Source organism: Vicugna pacos, chromosome 9, assembly GCF_048564905.1.
Source record: "Vicugna pacos chromosome 9, VicPac4, whole genome shotgun sequence".
Taxonomy (NCBI): Eukaryota; Metazoa; Chordata; class Mammalia; order Artiodactyla; family Camelidae; genus Vicugna; species Vicugna pacos.
In genome coordinates, this window is record NC_132995.1 from 58922195 (window position 1) to 58936893 (window position 14699).

At 37.1% G+C, this 14699-nt stretch overlaps 2 protein-coding genes across 4 annotated transcripts in view; one reads left to right on the forward strand and one right to left on the reverse strand.

The window, feature by feature from the left end:
- The window catches only part of LOC102540174 (bile acid receptor-like), a 60635-nt gene extending 53059 nt beyond the window's left edge, over positions 1–7576 (reverse strand). For both annotated transcript variants that reach the window (XM_072967957.1, XM_031680529.2), the window contains exon 1: positions 6922–7576. The gene's annotated coding sequence lies outside the window, so the exon portion shown is untranslated. The remainder of the gene's footprint in view (positions 1–6921) is intronic.
- The window catches only part of CSDE1 (cold shock domain containing E1), a 35368-nt gene continuing 27304 nt past the window's right edge, over positions 6636–14699 (forward strand). Inside the window, exons 1-2 of one of the 2 annotated variants that reach the window (XM_006213685.3) lie at positions 6636–6787; positions 13632–14029. The gene's annotated coding sequence lies outside the window, so the exon portion shown is untranslated. The remainder of the gene's footprint in view (positions 6788–13631; positions 14030–14699) is intronic. The other variant, XM_006213687.3, reaches the window with a different exon arrangement.

Below are 14699 nucleotides of genomic sequence, written 5' to 3' on the forward strand. Positions count from 1 at the left end.
TTAAACCTAAAAGTCAGTGATACAAAGAAGCAGGGAACTGCAGAATTCTTTGAGTAAAGGCCATGACACAACACTGGCAACTACATCTAGCTCCACAGAAGAGCAGCAAAAGTGGCTTAATGACAACACTGCATCCAGTGTCAGGTGAAAGCTGCAGTGTTTGCCCAACAGTGGACACAGTGGAATCTTCACTGAAGCAATTATCTGAAATGATTAGAGGCTTTGTAGCCTCTGCTGGTTTTGTGTCTGTCCTGAAGATCCTGAGGATTACTTATTAGCCTTTAATAAAATCACTTTTTGTTAAATTAACCTGAATGGCCTATAATTAAGAACACTTATTGATAAAATAAGCATCATTTAAAAAGCAACCATACAAATTTTGTCTACATTTTATGCATAATTTGGCACATATTTTAATTAATTTTTGACACAAAGGATAAATGTGATGTGCAAGTAAGTTATCAAGCATAATAATTATTCATCACCTAATTTAAGAATCAGAACATTACCCATACTTCACATTTATGTATTTGAGCTCCTCTCCTCTCTCCCTACCCCTCTGCTCTCTCTTTTTCATAGTTTTATCACATGTAAAAAGGCCTAAAATATGTATATAACCCTAAAGGGACATTTTTTAGTTTTGTTCCTTTTTGAGCTCTATGAAAATGGTATCAGACTGTAAAGTAGTCTCTTGGGATTTGATTTTTTCCTGCTCGTTATGTTTCTGAGATTGATTTTGTTGTATATAGTTGTCATTTGTTTTCATTATACAAGATTTCATCTTGTGACTACAATATATAGTTAAAGGATACATACATATAAAATGATAAAAATATACATTTTAAAAAATCCTTGCTAATATCTGACTCTTAATTTTTAATTCTCCCTCCATCTACCTCATTGATATTAGAAATATTTCACTGTAAGCAGTCATATTTCATATTCTGCTGTTTGCAGTTGTCTCATGGCAACTTTCAGAGTGAATTAAGGAGTATTATCTGCTAATCTTCATAGTGGGAAGCAGGTGATGCTTTTTCTTTTGTCACTCCAAAAATGCTAAAGAGGCGGTAGAACCTTCAGGGTTTCAATGAACTACAATTCACTCAACATTTCATCTAGCCTCCTAGAAATGGAATTCTGTATGTTATTGATCCTAAGATTCATTTTTTTAATTGACATATAGTCAATTTACAATATTGCGTTAATTTCTGGTATACAACACAGTGATTCAGTTATACATATATATAGTCCTTTTCCTATTGTTTTTCAAAGCATTGAATATAGTTCCCCATGCTAAACAGTAGGACCTTGTTGTTTATCAATTCTATATATAGTAGTTAGTATCTGCAAATCCTGAACTCGTGATTTATCCCTCCCCACCCCCTTTCTCCCCTGCTAAGATTCATTTTTATTTCATATTTCAACGTCTCTGAAATTGGGATACGTCTTACACATCTAGGGGTTGTGGTGTGGGTGATTCCAAGCATAAGCAAAATAGATTTGCATTCCTGGTGGCATGACTGGACAAAGGCAAGCTCCCGATATTTTGGTCAACAAGCTAAAGACTATCTGAGAAAGGAATGGGGGCTTAGCAGTTTTCTATGAACTTTCCATTAACACTTCTTACAAAATCAAACGTGCCAGCCTAAGAACTTAGAGTATGGCTATATTAATTTCCTGTTGCAAATCACCACAAATTCAGCAGTTTAAAGTAACACCTCCACTTACTATCTTTATGGTTCTATGGTTCTGTAAGTCAGAAGTCCATGCAGGGCTTAACTGGGTTCTCTGCTGAGGATTTCACAGGCTGAAATCAAAGTGTCACCTGAAGCTAGCATTTCATCTAAGGCTCTGGGCCTTCTCCCAAGCCCATGTGGTTGCTGACACAATTCATTTCCTTGCCAAGTGTAGAACTCATAGGCCTTCAAGGCCTGTTTTCAAGGCCAACAGGAGATCATCTCTTTCACTTCCCATGTCTCCCACCTCTAGACTCCCTTTTAAGAGCTCACCTGACTAAGTTAGGCCCACACAGAATAAGCTCCCTCTTGATTAACCCAACTGATTAAATATCTTATTTACATCTGCAGTGATCCCTGTTGCCATAAAGGGAAACAGATAAAACCAAATTGAGGGATGTTTGCAAAATAACTGACCAATATCGTTTCAAAGCATCTAGTTATGAAAGACAAGGAACAACTAAGGAACTGTCATAGAATGGAAGAGACTAAGGAGACATAATTAAATGTATGGTAGGATCCTGGATTTGATGCTTGGATGGCAAACGAATATATTAGAGGAAAAAAACCGATGAAACCCAAATTAATTTTGTGGTTATTATTATCACATCAAGATTAATTTCCTAGTTTTGAAATTTGTTCTATGGTGTGGTAAGATTAACATAATGGAAAACTGGGTGAAGGATGTATAGGAACTATATTTCTAATTTTGTAAGTCTAAAATTATCTCAAAACAAATATGCATTCTCCTGATTTCTAATAAGGCTGAACATAATTTCAATGTTTATTTGCCTGTACAGGGCTTTTTAAAAATATAAACACTCAAGTCTTTCCTCCATTTTCCTTTGATTTTTTCTTATCAATTGATATGTATTAATTTATTATATATTTATGATACAAATACATTGTCAGTTTTATATTTTGCAAATATATATTCTCCTAATCTGTTGATTTATTTTTCTATGCTGCCTCTTGATGTGTGGCATTTTTAAAATATGTTCAAACTTATTACTAAAAAGAGAATCAGAAGAGTTGGACTTTGTAAAGAAGTTTTAGGAATATCTTAATCAATTTACTTTGCTTATGTATTTTTTTAACTTTATATACACATAAGAGTGACACATGATTTAAAAAAAATAGGTAAATAAGTTTTAAAGAGCTCTTTTCATAAATATAAAATTCTAAGTAATAAAAGTAGTCATAGTGAAAATGGCAACATATTTTCTTCTTGCTGGTACATAAATGATGATGTATCACACAATCAGTATTGCCTTCGATTTAATTAAATAACTGTAATCCATTCATTCAATGATCATTCATTAAGTACTTACTGTCCTAGGTTTAGGGGGTACAATGATGAACCAAACTGAGAACTGAAGCTTATGTTACTGTTCAGGAAACAAGGTAATAAACAATTAAATTCATAAATGTGTTAATTTGGGATAGCAATACATGTTATAAAGACAATAAACAAGCTAATATTATTATGGAGAGTAATGGTGATAGTAGGTACTTTTACTTCAGAAAAGATCTTTGTGAGGTGATAATATTTGGGCTGAAACATAAATGATGAGAAAGTGCCAAATATGTGATGATTTGGGGAAAGAGCATTCCAGGCAGAGGCATGAGTCAAGGCAAGGATTCCGAAGTAGGAGCAAATTTGCCATGTTGGAGGAACCAAAATGGCAGTAGAAATGAATCATGGTGAACCAGGGGTTAGAGGCTTAGTGGGGACTAGGTCATTTAGGGTCTTGTAGGTCACTCACTATAAAAGTGTTAGATTTTATTCTGAGTGCAGCTGGTTTTATTTTTAATTAAATTTAAAATAGGCTTTTGTTCCACGATTCCCTCTGGTGATTCCCAGAGCTAAAAATGTTATGCTGATTACTCTTAGTGCAGCAGCTTAGCACGTCCACGTAATTCTTCCATTAAGTGCAATGCTGACATTTTAAAGGGAAGCATTATATAAAGCTTTTGCCTTATTCTTATTTAAAGAGTATTCTAATATTTTATTACATAATTGTTATTCTTATATATTATTGTCATTTAAACAATCATTTTAACTGTTTGGGGTTGTTAATGAATAAAAAGTTTTGGATTGTAAAGTTCTAGGAATCTTATTTACATTCTTTTGTAAGTAATTATTCTTTTTTTTTTAAAGTCATTCCTTTTTTTTTCTTTACATTTTCTAGGTGACTTTATTTATTTAGGGTTTTTCTGGGGGGGGGTTAGGTTTATTTATCTATTTATTTATTTTTGGAGGCAGTACTGGGGCTTGAACCGAGGACCTTGTGCATGCTAAGCACACGCTCTACCAATTGAGCTATACTCTCCCTCCTTGGAAGTAATTATTCTTTATGAAAGTTTTTGCTCTAAATTGTATTTTCCTGTTCTGAAATCTTAACCATCCGCAATTATCATAATTTTATAAAAGAAGTTCCCATTAACTTCCCAGGATAGGAAGGATAAAATGACAGAATAAAAAGTCCTTAAATCTTGTAGCCTTACTTAAAAAAAAATCTCTACATTGAACTAATTTTTATCATTCACAGAGAACTGACAAAAATCTCATCCATCGCTGCTCAAGAAAACCTTATAAATGCATAAAGGATACTTACTCTTGATTCTCAAGTAGACTCCACAGAAATGTGCTTATGATAATTCAGAGAAAAAAACACACAACCATAATCAATCTTATTGTCTATTTAAGCGTCTCAGAAAGAAAAATCAGAATGATAAACAACCAAAAATAATTTATGCAATTTTAAATTCTGATGATTATTCCTTAGTAGACTAAATATCTTCCCCAAACTCATGACTAGCTATTGTATAGGAAATGGTTCCCCAAGTGACTTGACAAGTTTCTACTTTAATTAATCTTGGTTTAAAGAAATAAGCATAAAAGATACTTACATTCTTTTGTTTTTTTAATTTGATTTCAGAATTAATCTAAAAAGTATTATTGCCTTAAAATGTGACCTTCTTAAAATGAATTCTACTTCTGTGGGTGGTACTTGTAGAAAGAATAAATCATTTAAATCAAATTACTCCATCTTTTACTTTCTTAAATGCATTAGAGCTAAAATGTATGCTTCTGGGTTTACACATATTTGCATTTTGTGTTGAATATAGATTGATACTAATTATGGATCAAGAAGGAATTTAAAGGCAATTGAGACATATCAGAATGAGGATGATGAAACAGTTACATAGTTTAAGAAGGTCTTTAGAAGTTATGTGTGATGGTAGAAATAGAGACTTTATTCTTATTAATAGGAATTGTATTTATAGAATTTAGTGAGACCATTATTTTTTACATTTCCTATTGCTGTGATATTTGAGAATGCGTGCTCTTAGACCTAATTCTACTTTTAGCCCAGCTTCACATGACCTTGTTTCTACTGCAAGAGCCCAGAGCAGTTTCTCTGTAACATTAGAATATCCAAACTAGATCCGTTGCTGGGGAGAAGAAATTTCAGATTTAAGAACTGGACAGAGGAAACAAAACAGCTAGTTTGATGTATCTACATTCTGTACTTCCCAACAGAACATTTTACTTTCTAACAGCTTCTCACACTGTTGTTCAGTGGTATTCATTCAACAAGCTTTTGACAGTTGTCTATGCCAGGCACTGTCAGGAACCAGCGATGCAAAGATGAATGTCACGGGCCCTGTTCTAAAGTATCACTAATCAGTATAAGCTAGTAATTACAACAGAGTGAGCTATGAAAGCACTGAAAATGAAGCACATATCTGTGCCTGGGAAAGCATGGGAAGGCATTAGAGGCAGCTTGGAGGTGGTACGGAATTAAACCAACAGCAACAGAGGTGGAGAGAAAAATCTCTAAACATCAGAAGTAGGATACTGCCTCCTCCTATAATTCAAGATGATTTGCTCAGAAGTGAAGGTTATACACTCTCATAACACTGTGCACCTTTCCTTCATTGCATTTATTTCAATGTTTATGTTTAGATTTTGGTTTTTGTGATTACTGAATGATGCTAGACTGAAAGTTCTTTGAGGACAGAACCATGTCCATTTGTCGTTACTACTATATACACCCCAGCGATGACTTACACAAGATGTCGGACAAATATGTTGAAAGGGAAAATGAAGTGGGTGGGAGAGTGCTTAGGAGAGTGGCTGGTTGTTTTTCATCCAAAATTGTCAAGTGAAAGAGCCACAGAATCTGTGAAAAGCTTTCCTCTCACCAGAGGGGGCTGCTCTATTGTTTGGCAAGGGATAATTCAGTGAACTTTTCTGTGGCTCGAATTAACCATTTTCCTGTTTCCCTCCTTTTCCCGTTGGATGAATCATCCATTTGCCCTGATTTCAACCTTTTGGTTATTGATTCATCCTCTTTGATTACCTGATACACTATGAACTGGTAACTAGAAAGGTCAGGTGAAGGAGTTTGTTTTTTGATGATTATGCCGCCTTGCTCACTCTTGTGAGCAATATAGCTTGTGGGAGATAAAGCTCTCACTTAAGGCATCCAAATTATCTTGCTAAAAACCTAACTCTATGCTAATGAAAATTCCATTGTAACGTAGCAGACAAGAGAAAGAAACCTTGCACTGTTTGTAAAGAGAAACTGGAGTTGGGAGCTTCTGGATTATCGCTGGGAAGAGAATTCCTTTCTATGACATTCCTGATATGCCCTCCAAATTGCTCGCCTTGAAGGTTTACCCCGGTCTCGCTGCCTAAAGCGTATTCAGATTGGCAAAGATCAGAGACGCCGAAAGTCACACGCCACCCCGCCCCTTGCGTCCCAACAATCAGTAAACACCGAGATCGTTTCCCGCAGTTTACGGGGCAGGGAATATAGGAAAACGCATACACCATCTTGGTTGAGGTTAAGCGAAGCGCACTGGCTGGCGTCACTCAACACTCGTGCGCAGGCGTATTAGGGATACGCTCCACCCCACCCCCCTCCCGCCTGTGCACGCGCTCGGAGCCCGCAACTCTCGCGAGAGAAGCGAGATTTATTCCTACGTACCGGGCCGTGCTGCTTATGGCGGCGCTGGAGAGGGGGCGCTGAGCTGTTGGGGTGAGTACGACCTCAGGGTCCAACTAGGGGTAGCAAGAAGCCAGGCTAAGGGCAGATGAGAAGACCAAGACAAACGAGAGAGGCTTCTGAGTTAGGGTGGGCACTCCTAGAGCTCCGGGTAAGGAAGGTCTCACCGTGAGTTCCTACCCTGGGCTTTTCCACGAGGCGCCGGTTCAGCTGTCTAGGCCTCACGTCAGGCTGCAGAGCCGAAGCGAAGAGTCGAGGCCAGGCGGCCACGCGTGGTGGTGGTAGAGGTGACTGAAGTGGGGGGAGGGAGCGAAAATGGAGGCTCCGACCGCAGCCAAGATGGAGGTAGGGGTGCGGGGCTTGGGCGCGGAGGCTGCTGGGAGTTGTAGTCTGGCTCCTTCCTCCTCTGCGGCTTGGTGGGGGAAACGGGAACTACAAGTCCCGGCGGGCGGGGCGAGGGGGTGGTGGTGCGGTCCTTTGTGTGAGACTGGAAGAGCCTGAGGGAGAGGAGACGGGCCTACTTTTACTCTGGACCCGATAGTTTCTTAGCCGTCCCCTACTTGAGGACCTGACTACGAGTACCAGAGCGCAGTGCGGTAGTGGCGCCTCCTTTGTGTATGTGCTGAGACCCCGCTCCGTCTAAGTGCCTAGAGACACCTCTTTTCTTCGGCCACATCTTGCACAGTAGCGCGGCCGAATTGTCATCCTTCCATTCACCTACAGCTGTCTATCTTGGGTCTCGACACCCAGCCTTCCTCTAAATCTTCCCTTCGGTTTCTTGAGAAAAGGAACCAGCTCCCTAAATGAACTTAGGCTCATGGCTTTACCCTCTCTGTCCTGGGATTAGGGCGAACTCTGTTATGTGAGAACCCAGTGGCGTTCTCCTGACCACCTCCTCCGATTCTTAATGGTGCAAGAGCCTGGCCCACATTGTGCAATGAACGGCTTGGCTTCGTCATTCTATATAGAATTAGTTTTTTAGAGCCCTGGTCGGAGACACTTTCGAGGTTTTTACTATCCGGTATTCCATCAGTACGAAATCTTAATTCCACGATTCTTTTTGCTTTTAAAATTTTCCTCTAGAAGCACCCAGATGTCTCCTTTATTGCTTGACTCACAAGTGAGGCAGGGAACACTCTCTAAAACAGCCTTCAGTCTGCAAATACAAAAATCTGAACGTTGTTATGCGAGGTAATTTCCTTGTTTTGCACCTAAAATGAGCGAAAGAGTGTGATCGTCTTTAAACAGTTGGGAGACAGGGTGGAGAGGGAGGGAGGATGCCCAAAGGCACTGTGATAGGCAAATCTTTAAATCTATATATATCCTGTAAAAGATTTAGTTTTTTATCAGAATGGTACAAACTGACAGTTCTTGTCCTGAGCTACCAACCTATAAAAATGTAGGAACCAAACTGTAGTCCACTATTATAAGTTATTCTATATCAAAACGCTGAGTAATTTTCGAGTTTCCAGAAGGTAAGCATTTTCAATACTACGTTGAGGGGCGATATAATACCTTGATGCCCTTTTGGTACTAACCAATATTGGGTATTCTTGATGTGGGTAAGGAGGGGTTTTATATACTTGAATAGGCATATATGCCTGAGTCATAAAATCTTGATAAATTTTCAGCCTTGTTTCTTTTTTCCTTTTAGCCATAGGCCCAAAATAAAAGAGATGGTAGTGGTTTGAGTGATTTTGCAGCTGCTTTGGATGTTTACCATCTAGATGAGTATTTATAGCAGCTGAGTTGAAAACTAAAGTATTTGAGGCACAGAAGATAGGTTTCCTCTTTTTGTAAATAAGTTCTGACTTAACAAGTATGACCTTTAGAGTATGGTTGAAAATTCTGGTAAATTCCTAACAAATCAAAAATGAGAATGTGAAAGCTGACATGTAGTCCTGCTTTATCCCACTCCTGTTTTCCTCTCCCTCCATCTGAAGACACAATGCAGGGCCATACAGCATTTTAAAATACATATTTTCTTTTAAATTGTGGTAAAATATACATAACGAAATTTTCTGTCTTAACCTTCTGAAGTGTACAGTTCAGTAACATTAAGTTCATTCACATTGTTGTAAGGATCATACTTCTCACAAGGTAGTTGAAACAGATGGCCATGTGGACAGATTTTTAAGGAGTTGAATTTGAGGACTGCATTACAAAATAAAAATTTTGAGATCTTGTTAAATAAATACATTGATTTGCCTTCTTGGTTTAGTCTTTTCAAAAAACAGAGAGGAAACTACTTTGAGATCTTTGACCCAGACTGTCTCATGGAGAGCTGTAAAACTTGTAGGATTTTTCATAATAATTACAGCTAGAAGAATTGTAACTATTTTTTAAGACTTAATAGCTAAAATGTCTTCATTGTTGAAACTACTGTGGTGAGAGTGACTTGTTTTCTTGAGTCCCATCATTTCTTGCTGTTAAATGCTTTCTGTCAAATCAGGATTTTAAAAAATTCTGTTGTCTTTGTATTAGACTGTTTTCCACTTGCATGTGTGAGTACCTAGTTAAAAAGCAAAGTAAATCATAACTTTTTTTCGGTATGTACTGCCAAGCCTGAGGAATTCTGACATGTTTCTGTTGTGCTACATTCTTTTATTAGGGGTATTAAGCTGAATATGGTACACTGAATGATTATTTTTAGAGCATTCTTATATGTTCTTTTATGCTGAAGTAATACATTAGTGTGTAGTTGAAAATAAAATAACCAGCAATTTATTTACATTGAACCAGTAGGCCCTCCATTGATTGGTACTTACAGCTGGTACATAGCCAGTTATTTGCACTTCTGCTTCTCAGATGTAGTAAGTACAAACTCCTGCTATGGTCAGGTTTGCTAGGTACTGCCTCCTTGAGTGAAAGTCTTTGCCCAGGGGCCTTACATACACTGTTGCTTTATTGGGCAAGCCAGTGCCACCATCAGTCTGTACCTGCTCTGGTCAATGTGATAGCCACCAGCCTTGTGTGATCATTCTGCACTTGAACTGTGCACAATTCTGAATTGAGGCGTGGCGTTGGTGGTATAGTGGTTAGCATAGCTGCCTTCCAATTCTGAATTGAAAATGTTGAGGATTTTGAGGAATTAAAAAAAAAGTCAGTTAACCTGTGAGAAGTGATGACATTTTGAATTTACTTGGTTAAATAAGATACTTAATTAAAATTAGTTTTGCCTGTTTCTTTCAACATTACTATCATTACTAGAAAATTTTAAATTACAGATATGGCTTGCACTGTTTTTTCTGTTAAACAGTGCTGATCTATACTATTCTCTGGTTTGTGTGTCTGTAACATTTCTTTAGTTTCCTCCTGCCCTGGCATTTGTCCTGTTTCAAAGTACTAGTATACGTAAAAGCAGTTAAGTGATGAGTGGGTATATAATTTTCAATATCTTAGTAATTAACAACTCAGTACAATTGTTATTACTAAAGTAAACATATACAAAAAAGATAGTTGCAACAATTTCCACTCAACATGGTGATGACTTAAACTCTTTTAAGGTGGTTAATTGTCCAAACTGTATCATTTTCCTTATATCCCAAAGTAAAAGTGAATTAAAACCTATTAGGCACTTAAGTTACACAGGTTAGAGAAAAGTATGATATGTCTTGATTTAATACATCAAGAGATATGAACTGGGAAATTAAGGCAAGAATGAATATTATCCATAAAAATTACCAGTAGAGAGCCTTTTCAGTCCCATGCTACCTATTTAGGTCTTTTCTCAAAGGAAGAAGTACTCGGAAGAAAGTGGGTTAGGTGGAGACTTTTATAGACTGGTTTAACATTTCATTAACATTCTTCCCAAGTGAATGCTGTACAGACTTTGAGAATAATTTGTCAAAATGATAAACTGGGTTATATGATACATTTTAGATGAATTAACACCATATAATTGTATTAGTTCAACATGTATTAATTTAATGCCTACTGTGTGCCTGGCTTATGCAAGGCCTTTAAGATAAAGCAGCGAACTGGAGGAAACAGTAAATAACAAAACAGGTGATCATAATTTTAGGACAGGTGAAATGGAGCATGACTGTTTGGATTATCAGTTCAAGTAAAAGGAATTAGGCTTTAACTCCTAAAACAGCATGACATAATAGTTGATAATTAACTTACGGTGATAGTGTTCACCTACTGAGCAAAGGGAAAAGGAGTTGATTATTAAGCAATCGGGGAGAATCTCAGATCCACATTTAAATTGATCGTTAGTTTTTTGATTAGTACTTTGTAGTTCATGTGACTTAAGAAGTGTCTAGCTTTTGTAGGGGATGTAGGGGATGCACTTAAGTTCAGAAGGTTAAAGCAAAAGAATTTGTCAGTATTACCCATGAATGTTAATTTTGGCATGAGTGGATAGCCAATTTATTAATATGCCCAGTGGGTATTTTTTAAAAGAAGAGGTTACTTCTTGATTGGATAATTAAGACTTTATACAGTTAACCAAAACTTTTTAACATTGGTAGAACTGTTTGCCAACTTGAATTGTGTCTTTTACCTATTACAGATTAATTATCTTTTTGCTATATTAGTTTCTGCTGTGGTTAAGTTTAGCAATACTGGGTTAGGTATTAAAGGGGGCTGTGATAAAGGAATAAACTTGAGTTTGTCTTTCAGAAATTTGAAATATAATTGAAAGAACAAGATACATAAACATGAAGTAAGTAAAGTACAGAAATGATTTGGTACCAAAAAGAATGATGCAGACAGTGGGAATTAATGCTTTCCATGGTGAAAATTAAGATATTAAATCTGTGCTGAAATGCTCAGGAAAGGCTTTTGGGGGGGGTCACATTGAAGATGGCAGAATATATCTTTGTGGACAGATGCATATGCACAAAGACTAGAATTCAGGAATCTCCCAAAATTTGTGTTTAAGAGTTAGGAAAATGCACCTATCTAGAAGAACTGGACAGCAGTAGAAGATAAAGTTGGAAAGGTAGAATAGAGACATCTTGAATGGTGATTGTTTAACACTGACTGCAAGTCAGAAACACCTTGGGGTGGGGTAGAGGGAGAAAATATACCAATGCCTGGGACTTATTCCCAGTTAGATTAGAATCTCAGGGTGGGATCCAGGCTTTGTTTTTGTTTTGTTTTGTTTTTCGTTTTTTTTCATTTGCCCAGGTGGATAGGATGTGCAGCCAGGATTAGGAACTTCCCATTTAGAGTGCTGGAAAAATCACTGAGGATTTTGGACAAGGATTGAGATGAATGAGATGAAATTGGAATTTTAGATAAATCAGTCTGGTAGTGTTATGTGACAGAAAATGGAAAGGGCTGACACTAGAAATTAGGTGTGTCAGACACCTGGTCCAAAATTTGATGTCATTTAGGACCAAAGATATCTTGAAATGTTGATAAGACTTGCAACATCGAGTGTGGAGGTGGAGAGGGAGGACTCAGAGACCATTACAGAAGTGACCCGACATCAGGCAGGTTAAATTACTCTTTGGGGAGTGGGTATAGGTATTTCTTAAAGCTTCCCAAGTGATTGGAGATCCACTGCTCTGAGTATCTAGTCTGGGTAATAGAATGATCCAAATAAAAGATCTGACAAATGTCACATTTGATATTTGAAATAACAGTATAAAGTCATGGAATATTAGATAAAACCAATGGCTACAGATCAGCTGTTAATAAAATAAGTTTTCATTTTGCATAGGAGAAACTGAAACTCAGGGAGATTAAATATAACTTGTTTGTGGCATTTTACTGATAAGCGTCAGTGTGATTAGAATTGAGCTCTCCTACTCTTAAGTCATTTCATCAGCTCTGAGTAATCATTTTTTATAGCTAATACAAAGCACAATTCTGAGGTTTTGTTTATAAATATATTTCATTTCTCTTCCCTTCTCATCTTAATTGTTTCTCTTCTATAGACATTTCTCATCTGTTTATGGCAATAGCTCGAATGAGATGTCTGTTTCCTTCACTAAGTCATCTCTCATAGGATTTCAAGACTTAATACCCTTTCATCAAGAACTAGGTTCTCTGTTTCCTGTTATATCAAGTTGAAGTGCTTCATAATCTGGCTCTGCTGCACCTGTCACACTATATATCTCATTTCACTTTAACCCAGCCCTAGCTAGTCTATTGATTCCTCTGAAACAGCAAGCCATACTTGTTGCCACAGTCACTCATGCAGTAAAGCTCCCTTGGTTCTAGGCATAGAAAATCATATACATGATCTCTGCTCTGAAGGAACTTAGAATCTAGTTGCATACTCTGGCTTGGTTTATGTGATAATTTCATGCCTGGACTGCTCAGCTGTTTTCTTTCTCTGAAAAATCTGCCTTTCTCCAAATTAATACTCCACCTCTTATTAAAAGCCTTCTCTGATCATACTTGCCATGTTGCTTTGAGGCACAGACAGTGGTGAATAAATAATAAGTAATGTATGTAGTATAGTGTGTGACACAGTACATACCCAGATATTAGTTGAGCAGGTTAATTTTTGGCATTTTATCCTATGTTCTGTTTTTTCCTCCTTGTATAACTCTTCTCAACAAGAATGCAGACTGATGGCAGGAACTTCTTCTATATTCTCCACAGTACCTAACAGAGTGCTAGATAGTTGCAAAACTCTTATACTAAATTGACTATTATGCTGTGTAACTTAGAGCTTATTTAGGGGAAGGGGTGTCAGTAAGGACTATGAAATGATTTCTGGTATTGAGTGTGTAGTACCAAAGGAAATACCTGTTAGCAGTTGAGAGATTGCTCAAATAACATCAAATGTGTGTGCTTCCAAGTTTCCTGTAGTGCTTGATTCTAAGTTAATGAAATGAGCTTACCCCCCCACCTGCCGTCTGTCCCTGATTCTTTTATGTAAGTTGTAGTTAATATCTTTGTTTTTTATCTCTAGTATGAAGTGTAACAGAACATACTTTACCACCTGAAACTGCTGCTTCAAGTTCAGATCAGGCAAGGAACAAACCTCGAAACAACCAAGACCAAAGAAGAGTACACTTAAGTTGAAGACACAACACTTGATCTGAAACAAGAAGTTTGTGCCTACTCAACAGCTTTCAAAGAGCACTTCCCGACGCTGCTAGTAGTCTTTGTTTTCTTCAGTGCTGTGCTGTGAGATTGCCCGGTGCAGCAGCAGTTGTATTCTTTATTAGCTTCATAGATCATTTTCTCTCGCTCTCTCTCTCTTTTTTTTTTTTTTAATACTAGCAACTTTCATTCTTTGAAACGTGTGCTGAAAAAGAAGAATCAGCAAATACTACTGAAAGTGCAATATTTGATTATCACTGCGAGGTAGGTCTATAGTTTCCTGTTGTCAAGAATCAGTTTATAATTCTGGATTTTCTGATTTCTTGGTTAAATATAAAATTTAAATTTGTTCTCTTCTAAAGGTATTCTGAAAATGATGTATATTCTCAACTATTAGTCTAAAAATATCAACACTAGATTATTTAATTATTGCTTCTTGTTAGATGAGGACAGTATTTATGGCCAGAACTGGGATTTTTCACCCAATATTGTGTTTATTAATACATACAGATCTCTTGATTCGTTGATCTTTTAGAAAAACTCCATTTGTACTATTTAGAAGTTAGAGTTTCAGATAGGAGTGCCTTTTACAATCTTGTTAGAGGTAACCTTGAGTAAAGAAAGCCTACAAGAAAGGGATATTTGAAGGTGAGTAGTACTGTTTAAAGGGAGAGGAGTCTTTGGTGGAGGTATAGAGCTAACAGAATTAGCAGATTCAAGGAAGTCTGAAAACACATGGTATATATTGAGTAGTCCATTATGAACAGTTGAGAGTACACTTTTGTGGGACAGAGAGAGTAACTGGAAAGGGAGGCTTACTGGAGGCAGGTTCTTAAGGGCCCACTTTATTTGGCATTATTTTTTAGGAAGGTCACCAGATGTTTATAAGCAAGGGCTTAATGAATTTTGTATTTCAAATCTGAGATAATTTATT